The 12,158-nt window shown below is 54.8% G+C and overlaps 1 long non-coding RNA gene across 1 annotated transcript; it reads left to right on the top strand.

The window, feature by feature from the left end:
• Positions 1-3,072: 3,072 nt before the first annotated feature.
• On the top strand, positions 3,073-9,120 carry LOC138727396 (uncharacterized). The gene is made up of 3 exons (XR_011338552.1): positions 3,073-3,699; positions 4,993-5,124; positions 8,828-9,120. It is a non-coding gene; the product is annotated as an uncharacterized lncRNA (long non-coding RNA).
• The last annotated feature ends 3,038 nt before the right edge of the window (positions 9,121-12,158 follow it).

Genomic DNA, 12,158 nt, shown 5'->3' with positions numbered 1-12,158 from the left:
TGGGTGAGTTAAAGGCTCAGCCAAGGTCACCGCACGGTGGGACACAGGTGGGAGCAGGTCCCTTTCAGCTGTGGCTTGGAGAACGTCCCCATCTCAGCGTGGGGAGGGCTGGAGCCGTCACCCTCCCCGGGAAGGCGGCTGCCTTGGCTCTGCTACGGCGCGGGGCTGTTTTCAGGGTGGAGGGCATCATTTCAACCCTCTGATCCCGGATCGTGCTGAGGACACAAGTGAGATGAGTTTGAGGTTCTCAGCTTTCAGACTCACGTGGGAGGTGAGACCCTCCCTCTCATGAGCATCGCCGGCCCCACTAAACAATACCTGTATTCCCTGGTTGCTTTTCCATGTGTCCCTTTGATGCAGACTGAGCAGTGCCAGGAGGGATGAGGACGAGGAAGGAAAGGTCAGATGCCATCACTGCGCTCCGTTCCACGCCCCAGCTCCTGCCCGGGTGAGCTTCCCAGCTCTCCTGTTTTGTTTTAGAGGCAGTGCGGGAGCCTCACAGCCCTGCAAACCTTTAGCTCTTGGGGTTTTATTGACATGTGGAAATAGTTTTGTCTGGTTTCAGATCTGGCTGATCACTAACCTTCCCGCTGACAAGGGCTGACAACCGCAGGCGACTCAACTGTGCTCGTCTTCCTCCCTCTTCCTTTTTTTCTCCCCACGTTGTTCTCTGAAATTCCAGCTGTCACTTTTCTCCCCTCACCCTTTTCATAGAATCATAGAATCACCAGGTTGGAAAAGACCCATTGGATCATCGAATCCAACCATTTTCCTCTCCTTGCACATCAGCTGGGGTGGAAGTATGTGTTTTTTGTATAGAAGCTCTTTTTTGTTTGCACTTCTCTCCCCATCCTGGGACTCTGGGGGTTCCTTGCTGTGCCCCATCTTCCTCCTCAGGGCCGTGCAGGAGCAAGAAAGCAGCTATGGGCACCCCCAGGCTGGCAGTGGGGGAGGACGAGGGCACCAGCACCTCCAGAGCCTTCATATTTCCTCTCTGATCCGTCAGCAGTGGACACGTAGGACACCAAGCTCTGGACACCAGCTTGTTTGGGTAGGATGTGATCTCAGGAGCTGGTGGTTATTGTGCAGGATAGCACGCAGGAGAGATGGATGCTCGCTCTGCAGTGGTTCTGGTAAGGAAGATGGGTGAGATTAACCTGTGCTGTTGCCTTCTTTGTGCTCCAAGGAGTAGCTTGGGAGAAGGGGACAGAGCCAAGGCAGTGGCCAGTGACACCAAGCAGGCACCGGTGACGCGTGACCCAGTGACTGACTTGATAAGTGAAGAGAAGCTTGGTGCGAGCTGGTCCTCATCCTTCCTGGCCTCTGTTTCTCCCATCCTGGTGCTGCTGGGGACTCATTTCAGGGACTCATTCCTGAAGGGACCTGCTCAACCTCAGCAGGGAGGGGTCATTCCTCAGCCCTGAGGTCCTTCCCTGTGCCCAAACCTCTGCTCTCGTCTCCCCTCCTGCCGCAGCTGCTGCCGCTGCTGCCTCTTTACTGCCAGCCCTGACAGTTTGTGGCGTGTAATAAATTGCTCCCTCATCAAATTTGGGCTAAATTGTGTAGATTGACTCACTGAGATCATCTGTCTGAGCTGTCCCAGCTGGGCTGGAGGTGCCTGCAGGCTGAGAACCGCTCACCTGAGCATCCTGGGCACTGGCAGGAGCCAGGTGAGCGTGAGGGGCAAGAAGTGGAGGAAGGCAGCGCGTGACACCTCTGAGTGGGTCCCTTCTGGGTGGTGGGAAAACCCTCCTGTGGGTTTCTTCCCCCTTTGGGTGGGCTCTGGCAGCCCAGAGAGCAGTTTGCGTTGCCTGGTGCCTCCTCCTTCCCCCTGTGCCTCTCCAGGGGACTGTGCCTCCCAGTCAGAACCTCCCTGGGGGATCGCTTCTTTTCTTTCTTTCTTTGAAATAATTTTAAATGCATGACCAGCAATTCGAGAGAAAATAGAAGAAATGCTTATTATTGTTGAGGATCTCAGCCCAGCCAGAGGAGCTGTGTTCTTTTTGTGGAACGAAACATCTGTCAAGGAACAGTCATGCAAATTTCTTTGCCTTTTTTTTCTTTTTACCTATGTCATTGATCTGGAGCCGAAGGCACTTGGCTCACAGAGAGAGAAGCTTGTTCATTCTGGAGTCTTGCAAAGCTTTGGTTGGTGGAGGATGGGGCTTTGCTAAAGCTTCTGGCTCTGGGGGGATGCTTGGTGCTGCCAGTGAGGACCATGGCTGGGACACCAGCCCTCTGAAGGCACTGGGAAAAGTGTTTGCGCTGGTCCTTGGGCACCGTGAGATGTGGTGGTGCCTGGAGTGGCCCTGGGAAGGCAAGAAAGTGGTCACTGGTTCTGCCAAAGCTGCCCTCCACCATGGGAACGGGCAAGACCCCTTGGCTGCACCGCTGGGACAGTCAACACCAGCCCCAGGAGCCGGTAAATGTGAATTAAGCACTTAAAATCACAAGATGAGCTCAAAAAAATCCAACTAGGAGATGATATTTGGTTTTATTGTTAGTATTAGACTCCACGGTGACTCCAGGTGTTTTCAAGAGTCACCTGCCAAGCTTTTCTCTGCAGCTGGGAGGTTTAGGGTCTGTAGCCTGCAGTGGGGTGAGTTATTGCTGTTTCTTGCTAAAGAGAGGCAATTCCAGCCCACCTGCTAGCTGAGCATCCATGGCCATGGCTTGGGAAGGGTGGCAGGCTGCCTTGTGAGCTTCGAGTCTCCTCCTCTTCTGGTCTCGTCTTCTGGGAATGTAGAGTAGACAGAGCTGCCAGGGCAAGGGCCAGAAGCTGGTGCTCTCGATGCTGTGGGGGATCTTTTCTGGTCAAAGGAAGAGCCAAACCTCTTGGGAGCAGGAGTGGATCCAACAGCCGGAGCCTGAGGAGCCGCAGCACGAGGTTGTTGCTGCTGGTTGTGGCTCCTTTCACTCCCTGCAATCCTGGTCCTCTTCCCTTCTGCTGGAAGCACTGCTTCATCGCTCAAGGAAACGTCTTTGTCACTTGAACTGAGGATATTGAGGGTTTTCCTCCTCCAAGCCCCTCTCTGCGTCTCTGCAGGACGACTCCAGTTTGCGTGCGGGAGGCAGGGACCGAGTCCTTGGGCTGGTGGCTCTGGATGAGTTCAGACCCGTGTGGGGGTCCCCACCGTGTGGGTTTGTGTGGCTGTAGAAGAGCCACTGAGCGGTCCCGCTGCTGAATGAACCAGGGAGAAACCTCATTAAAACAATTTTGGAGATAGTCATCCGAACAGAAACGTGAATTTATTTTGCTCACGCTGCGTTTCCTTCGGCGCCCTCTTCTACGAATCTCCCAGCAGATGAATTTGCTGGTAGGAAATAGAAAACCCAGGGATGTCCATGGGCTCTTGGCTGGAAGTGGAACTGGGTGGTGGAAATGGAATGATCTGGTGCCTCCTCTGCTTCCATCCGCTCGGTTCTGCTTTGCCTCCGGGGCCCTTGGCAGCTCTGGGTATTTCTTGCACTACAGATGCTAAATAATCATAACAACAACGTCTCTTCCCGAGCCACAGACTCGTTCTGACGATAATTTTTCCTGTCGTTTCAGGTATCGCCTCCTTTCCCCGGGCTTTTCCTCAGCCCAACAACAACTTGTCTGAATAATTCAACTAAAAATTCAGGATCGCAAATAAATACGGGATAATTGCTAACAGCTCGCAGACAATCTGCTGCCAGAGGAAGGCTAAACTCCCGGTGAATTATTTATCTGCTATGAATTATTTGCTCGGTTCTTGTTACGGAAGAGAAGCTCCTTCCCAACCTTTGCCTGCCGAGTGGCCTGGCCGGGGGCGACTCCTGGTGCTGCCTCAGCCCTTTGCCCGTGGATCCCGCTGCCTGCACCGCTCTGGGGAGCCCATTGCTGCCCTGCGTGGCTCTTCAGCTCCTCCGTGGAACCCACGAGCGTGCCAAGCCCTGGGGTGGTTGGTATCTGACCCCTCTTTTTTGGCTGCACTGGAGCTTTCATGCTTCCTTGTGGTGTGGCCAAGCCCTGGCGCGAGCTGCATTGGGAGGTGAAGGCGTCTTTCCGATGGGTCTTGCACCTTGTGCAAGCACGAGACCCTCTAAAGCAGCCTCATTGCAAGCCCCCGTTCCAGCCTGTGCGCTGCACCTTAGGGAGAAGGTCTGGAAAGCTCCAATTCCTCGGGAAGCCTCCGGAGCGCCGCAGCTGATGGCTGAGCCAAACCCTGTCCTCTGGTGGTCGCCCCAAGGAGGATCTTCCATGTCTGGTGTCACACACAGTGCCTCTAAGTGTTTTCAGTGTGTGGAGAAGCTCTGAGCCAGCATCTCTCTTTCAGGGTTCCCCACGGCAGCTCCAGATCACTCCTATGGCTTTGGGTCACCCTTGAGTCCTTCAGGACAGGTATGAGGGGTCTTGTATACCATCCTGTGGCTGTAGAAACATGTCTCTCCACAACAATCGCGCTGCCTTGTGGTGTGAGCCTGAGCAGCTGTAGTTGGGGGAGGTGGAAAGGGCTTCCTGGGTGCCCTTCCCATCCCTGGGGCAGCTAGTGCGGGGATGGAGCCAGGACAGGGATGCAGGCCAGGGCGTTCCTGATGGAAGCTGACCACCTTAAATGCATTAACACTGCAAAATGGTCCATGATGCCTGGTCCAGGCTCAGCCAGGTGCCTGGGAGCTCTCCCTTGGCTATCGGTGATGTCCTCGAGCAGCACTTGTGGGCTTCCCACTGCTCGTTCCTCCCCCTGGAACACAGACAGAAATTGTCCTCAGAGGTGAGGGGCCTGGCCTGGGCTCCTCAATCTCCATCTGCATCCAAAAGAAGAAGGAAGAAAGAAAGAGATTTAGGAGAAAGATCAATATCGAAAGAGCCAATCTTTTTTTTTTTTTCGTGCTCTTCTGGGAACAGAAAACTCAAAGCAGGTAGTGGGAATAAATCCACCCAGATACCTTGATGTAAATCAGGAGGAAGGTGATGGATTTATGGGAGCTGTGACTGATTTATGCTCGTGTGCCTGGTCCCTGCAGGTCGGTGTGTGTCCCTGGGAAGGCGAAGTGCCGGATGGGGAGTGGAGCCACATCCCTGCCTCCTGCCACCGGCCCCCGCACCAGCATCCTGCTGCACATGAGGTGGGACTGGGGCTGCTGTGGCGTACGTGGGTGAGTTTTCCCTGATTTTTAACCCTAGTTGAGGAAATATAGGTGTTTCTGTTGTGCCTCTTTGTGCTGGTGCTCAGCAAAGCACAACTGCTCAGACACCAGCCCTAAAGCACAGGGATGCCCTGCTGGGGCCTGACTTTCCGACTTGGTGCAAAAAAGGGCTTTTATGTTCCTAGAATCATGGAATCACCAGGTTGGAAAAGACCCATCGGGTCATCGAGTCCAACAATTCCTGTCAAATACTAAACCATGCCCCTCAATGTTGCTCCCAGTGATGCTCTCCCACTCCAACCTTCCTTGTATCCCATTCCAAGAGCTGGTGAGGACTTGTTGCCAGTGGGTTGGTGTCTCCATGGAAGAGGGGAAGACTCTTCCTTGGGAAAACCCTCCCCTGAGTGCTTTGGGAGGCTCCGGGGGTGGCGATGCTGGGGGCTTGTCCTGGCTCTGAGACTTCCCTTACCAAAGCATCGGCGCAGGGGAGCTGTTGTTATTCCTCTCATGTAGCAGGAAGGATTTGTGCGAGTGCCATAAACCCATCACGTGGGCAGAGCCTGGGTGAGCTCTAATTGCTTCTATTTGCATAATGAGGCGAGGCTCAGCATCCTGCTGATATTTGAAAGACGAAAATCAAAATCAGCTCTAGATAAACAACTCCCCCCACCTTTCCATCCCTACCCCCATTCCTAATCCGAGTGTTTTCTCCCTTAATGCAGTTTTTTCAGATTTTTGGTCTTCCCAGGAGCATCACAACCTCCCCCCTGGAGCCCCTGGCAGGGTGCTGGGTGGGTTGCGTCCCTCTCCTCTGGCTGCAGTGGGTTTGGGGTTTTCCTCGGAGCTGGAACACGTAGTGGAGCTGTCGGGATGGGAGCTGGAGAAGATCAGGGTGGTCTTGTGTGGGATCAGGGCTGGAAACGTGGACCCCTAGCCGGAGCCCCTGGGGTCTGCGGGATCGTGGGCCCCGGTTGGGACACGGGACTGTGCGGTGCCGGAGCGTCTGCAGCCAGCCTGGACCTGGAGGGCTTCCCCAAGTGGGAGCCCAGCAGATGTCACTGCAGCTCGGTGTCACCGCAGCCCCTGTGGGGACTGTCCCGGGCGGGGGGACACAGGCCAGCTGGGGCGCAGTCCCGCTCCTGCATCCCACCCTGGACCCAGCGTCCTGCTGGCTCTGGGGACTTGCCAAGGAAGGAGAGAAGGGATGAGACTGGATTCTTCCTCTCCCATGATCTCCAGGGTGGCAAAAGGGCTTCCCTCGCATCCCAGGTGTGACTGGCTTGGGGATGCTCCTGTGCTGGGGTGGCACCCCCAGGCTGGGCTGTGATGCCAGCCGCGGTGCCCAGCCGTGCTGCCCCTCTCCAGGCCCTTTTCCCCCCTCACTCACAGCCCAGGGGAGCAGCCCTGCTCCTCCTGTCCCCTCGGTCCCCAGGATCCTTCCCATCAGCCAAACCCCAGAGTCTCCTTGGCCCTGGGATGACCTCAGGCATCGCTGATGCTTGCCCGTCTCCCACCACTTTTGGGACCTGGAGGGGCTGTTCTCCCGCTGAGGCTGCCAGAGGGGTTTGCATCCCAGGCTGGGATGGTGCTGTGCTTGCTTGAGGGCCAGGTAGCAGACACCCAGCAGAAACATTCAGTGTCCTTTCCCTGGGGGACCCAGCAAAACGGCTCCTTCCTCCTCCTCTTCCTCCCCAGTGCGAGGGCTGGTGTCCTCTGAACCCTTCGCTGCCCTTCGGGGGAGAAGTGCTGACTCCAGATGTTTCCCTAAATGAGAACCTTCTGCAAACAGCGCCGGTTTATTTTCATATCGAAAGAAAATGAAAGGGCTGCTGTGATGACTATTATTAACGTTTTTGCAGCCTGTGTTTGTAGCAGGGGCTGCCGTGCTCATGGCAGAGCAGACAGACAGACAGATGGGGATACTGTGTCCCCCTCATTCCCTGCTCTCGGGGTGCATCACTGGGCTCGTTTGCTCTTTCCAGCTCCATCTTATCCCAGCCCTCTGGGTTTGGGGTGGGCAGCGAGCGCCGCACGCCTGTGTTCTCCCCTTCCCTCCCCAGCTCTGCTGCTCTGGGATGAGCAGGGGGGGAAACCGGGACCCCCAGGAGCAGGGTGTGCAACTGGGCAGCAGCCAGGGGCACAGCCACAGTCAGAGATGGGGTGAGAGAAGAAATCTCTGTGTAGGGGTATTACTGAGAGTGGATGATCATCCAAACATCTCATGTGTCCTCGCTGGGGTTTGGCCACTTGCTCCAGGTGTGATCGAGGAGCCCCGAATTGCTGCTGTAGCCCAGGACTTTGCCCCTCCGAGCCAGATCCTGTTTGTTTAAGACCAGTTTCTTGCTTGGATGCTCTTGCTTCTCCTGTGATCCTCTATAAAGAGAGCCATTCCCTCCCCTCGCCCCCTGTTTTACTTAGACCGGTGATACCCCGTGAGGTCAGACATCAGCGACTGGATCTGATTTAATATTTGCTTTCAAAGCATCAGAGCTCTCTGCTCCTCCAAAACCACCAGCATCCCACCTGCTGTGCCGGGCCTGCGGACCAGCGCCCGCTCTCATCCTTTTTGCTTTCATAGAATAACCAGGTTGGAAGAGACCCACCAGATCATCGAGTCCAACCGTTCCTTGGTGCTCAGTGACCTTCAGCCTGCAGGACGGCGCAGACCCAGCTGCTCCCTCTGCTCTCCTGTTCATGCCAAACCCATCGCCAGGGCTGCCACCCCCATCCCAGTCCTGGATCACGAAGGTGCCCCCTTCCCTTGGCCCTCGTGGTGTGCAAGAGCAAAGAAACAGGAGGCAAACAGGAGGGGAGCAGCAATGCTTCCCCACAGTCCCCACCTCGTTCTCTGGCCCCTGGAGAAGCCGAGCAGGGTAGGATGGAGAAATGGTTGGACTCGATGATCCGGTGGGTCTCTTCCAACCTGGTTATTCTATGATTCTATGATTCTATGATTCTATGATTCTATGATTCTATGAAATGGAGGAAGACCCTCAAAGGTGGAAAGAAATCCCCCCTGGCAGCTCATAACGGGGAGAAAGAGAGGGAACAAGACAGAAGGAGAAGTCGCAAGCACGACGTGGCCGGTGCTGCGAGCAAGAATGTGTGTGTGCGCGTCCTGGCTTTCCATCAAGGCGATGAAAGGACGGGGAGCTCTTGAAGCCAAAGCCAAGGCGAGTAACCTGTGGCTGTCCCGGGGGCGGTGGGGGGAAGGCCTGTTTACTCAAGAGCAGCAGGGATGCCCGGCCAGCAGCGGGGCGGCCGCCTCTGCAGCGCTAACAGCTTGTTGAGGAGGGGTTGAGTTTCAGCATCCCAGCCTGCGCCGCGAGAAGGGGACGCCAACCGGGCAGCTCTGCTGCCAGCCCCCAGATCAGTGGTCCAGGGGGATGCATCGCCCGTGGGCGTGGGGTGGATACGGGGCTGCCTCCTCCCTGGCTCCCCAGGACCTCGGTGGAGCCCAAACACCAGCTGGGAAGCGGTGCCTTCATGTTGGCCCTGGCTGAGGGATCTCCAGTCCCTCCTACCTGAGCAGTGAGAGGGTTTTCCCTACTCCCATGCAGTCAAGAAGCTCTCATTGTGGTCTCGCAGCTCTTTTTGCCCTGCTCAGGGTCTTGCACCCCACCTGCAAATTTCCAAGAGCTTCCTGAGCTCTGTTGTCACCCCCAAGATCACGTTTGGGATTTGTGCTGAATTCTTCTTTATTTCTTCATAGGTTTGTCCCTGCCATCGCTGCTGTTCCCAGCCGGGCTTTGCAGCGGGTTTGCTCTGCAGAGAGCTGCAGGTTGGCTATGAAATATGACAAAGCGTTCATTTAAATGCACACCATGATGTCGGCGAGTCCATTAGGGGAATTAATTTGAATGGCTGGCATTTAATAAACAGCCTCCTCCTCCTCCCCCCTCCCTCCGTGGCCATCTCGGAAGGGTTAAAAAGAAACCACATGTGGATATCGGAGGGAGGGGGGAGCAGGTATAGGAATCTGGGGAGGGAAAATAATAAAAGCGAGCTGGTGTTGGAAGAGGAATTGCAGTTTGTTTTGTTCACGGTAAAAAAAAGCACATGTGGAAGATGAGGGGTGGGGGGCAAGCCGAGCATTTTGGGCTCGTGGGGTGTTTGGTGTATGTAGGAAATAGAGGATGAAACAGCGGTGGGGCCAGGGAGGACACACTCCGGACGGGGGGTCCCAGCCTGACTCCAAACATGCCGGGCTGGGGGAAGGCGAGGGGTTTGAAGGACGTTTCTCCCCATATGGTGTGTATTACAAGCTCCTTTCTAGTTATAAAGATTAATTTAAAGCCTTTCTCACCTCCCCCCCATCCCCCTTTCATTGACAAATGAACATCTGGGCTGAATGCTGCCCAGATCCTAATCAAAGCATTTTTTCAGGGCCGTTGTCTGCCTTTATGGCTATCTGCCTTTCGGATTCTCTGCAGTTTTGATGCACTTGGCAATTCAGCCTGTAAATACCCCTCTCTGGGATTTATGCTTTGGGCTAATGTGATTTTTTTTTTTTTCTTTGACTCTTGATTCGTTTGTTTGGTTTAGTTTAATGACATTTTCTTGTCCGGGCATAAGTTAGGACACGAAAGGATTCGTTTTCCCCTCCCCTCTTTGCAGTGGATTATAAACAATTAGCAAAAAAGGCTTTATTTGCGGGGGGGTCTACACTGCTGGTGGGGGTACTTGGGTCCAAAGCCAGCCTCAAATCCCTAATGAGCATCCCCTGGTCATCCCAAACCATCCTTTTTTTTGAGGTTTTGCCGAGAAAGCAGCTTTCCAGTGAAGCTGAGCCCTTTTCATGATGCTCAAGGGCTTCTCTGGCAAGGAGAGGCAGCGTGAGCTGCAGCCCAATATATAAAAGCGCTTCTCTCCCCCAAACGATGCTCAAGTGGCTGATTGAAACGCCTGAGAAACAGGGAGTGCTGCTGTTGGGACCCCGTTCCCCTCAGACTTGATTTTACCCCTACCAGCTCCAGTCTGGGAGTTAAAAGATTGATATTTAAAACCCAGCTGGAAGGGTGAATAATACCTGTCGTGTCCCAGGTGCTGTGTAGGAGAGGGCGATGCTTGAGCCTGTAGCTGGGGCAAAAAGGCAGAAAAATCGCTTTAGGGCAAACATGGGGACTTGCAGGGGACACACCGTGGGGTCCCCTGTGTTGGTCTCCATCCCTGAAGGAGAAGGGAGCTGGGAAACACAAAGTCGATGGGTCTGGGGGTATATTCAGAGCCTTTTCCTTCCTGCAGCAAAGCTGCCTCCTCGCTCTGGGTTTCCCCTTCCCCCTGGCAGAAGGGTGAGGGCGGTTATTTACCCTGGCGGAGGCCTTAATTAAGGTGTGTGATTTCAGGCCGTTTAAACCATCAAGGAGAGGTCTTGTTTATACAGCAAGTGCACAGGGTAATGGCGATATTAATTAAATACGTTCTCCTAAGTGAGAGAAAATATCACTGCGGTGGAGAGCGCTTTGCTGCTCCTCTTTGCTTTCCAGAACGAGGGGTTACTCAAAGCCCAGAGCCTCCTCCGGTGATGTGGGGATGGGTACCAGCCACCTCTGGGACCCTCTCCGTGTGGGGATATTGCTGGGGAAGCCAAGCTTTGGCTGGAAAACCAGAGTGGATTTGGAATGGTGGTGGTTTAGCCCAATTTCCAGCTTGAAGCTGGTGTGGTTGTCCCCATGTGCAGCCAAAACTCAGGGTGGGGAGCAGTTTTAGAATCATAGAATCACCAGGTTGGAAAAGACCCACCAGATCATTGAGTCCAACCATTCCTATCAAATACTAAACCATGTCCCTCAGCACCTCGTCCACCTGTCCCTTTTGACCAGGTACAGGTAATCCCCCATCCCTGGGGCTGTTTTTCCCAAGAAACTCTGATTCTTCATGAGCACGATAGATCAGGACAAAGCAGGCAAGTCCCTGGAAATGGATTTGGGAGCATGAAGAGCCAAAACCAGAGTCCTGATGGCTATGGGGCTGAGACGGCCCCAGCACTGACCCTGGATGAGGACAGCTGCCTGTGCTGAGCTCCAGAGGTAGGGGAGCATATTCCCAAGCATCCAGATGAGGGTCTAGAGTGGCTTTTAATGTCTTTGCACTTTTACTGCTGATTTTTACAGCGCTCAGCACCTCCTGCCTCTTTTTCACTCCCTTCCTCCTCGATACCTCTGAAATGAGCAGCAAGCACGGCCACCAACCACGGGTGTTCCCAGCAAAGCCATCGCCACCCTGTCAATCTTGAGGTCAAGGTGAAGCCCAGCTTCGGTCCACAGCTGAGCCGGCACATCTGCAGGGCGAGAGCGGCTGCTGGCAGGGGTGAAGGTGAGCTGGATTTATGGGGTTTCATACGAGTGCTATCGATCGTCACGGCCACCTCGGTGAGGGCAGTTGGGATGGAGGGTTGGATGCTGAGGTGCATCGCAGCTAAGGAGGCATTTTGGGGAGAGGGAGGAGGGAGGTAGCAGAGTCCAGGGGTGCTGATGTCCCCGTGGAGGAGAATGTGATACACACAGGCTGCGTTTCCAACCTCCTCCCTAGCCCTGTCCATGTGGAGAGGGCGGCCGCTGCCCTGCTCCAAGCTGTCGCAGAGCAGAGATTCACAGCTGAACTCTGTTCTGAAAGTCACTCTCAGCTTTTTCTCATTTCTTTCTGGATTTAAGGCAGCTTCCAAATTCCTATGCAGCCAAATCTTGGCTGGGACTGCCAGGAAAGCCAGCCAGCAACAAGTACGTGCCGTTTCTGTACCCACAACACAGCCAGAATTGCTGTTATTCTGTGAGTGACGATGACGGGATGGAGCTCCAGCCGCCCCTCGGATGCGGCCGGCACCCTGCCCTGGGTGCTGCTCCAGCGAGGGTCAGGGCTGTGCTGTTCCCTCCCCTTCATAGCTCCCTTTTTATAAACAAAAAAACCCCCTAAACTTCACCCGCCCTCCTCATAACCTCCCGCTTTCCCAGCGCGTGGAAGCACATCGGCTTTATCCACTCCCGATGGGATTTACAATCCCCAGGTCTTCCTGCGCTGCCTGTCAACGCGTTCGCCTCCTTCCC

Source organism: Phaenicophaeus curvirostris, chromosome 16 (assembly GCF_032191515.1).
Source record: "Phaenicophaeus curvirostris isolate KB17595 chromosome 16, BPBGC_Pcur_1.0, whole genome shotgun sequence".
Classification (NCBI taxonomy): domain Eukaryota; kingdom Metazoa; phylum Chordata; class Aves; order Cuculiformes; family Cuculidae; genus Phaenicophaeus; species Phaenicophaeus curvirostris.
The sequence above is the reverse complement of the archived record's forward strand: the minus strand, read 5'-3'. Positions and strand labels throughout refer to the sequence as shown.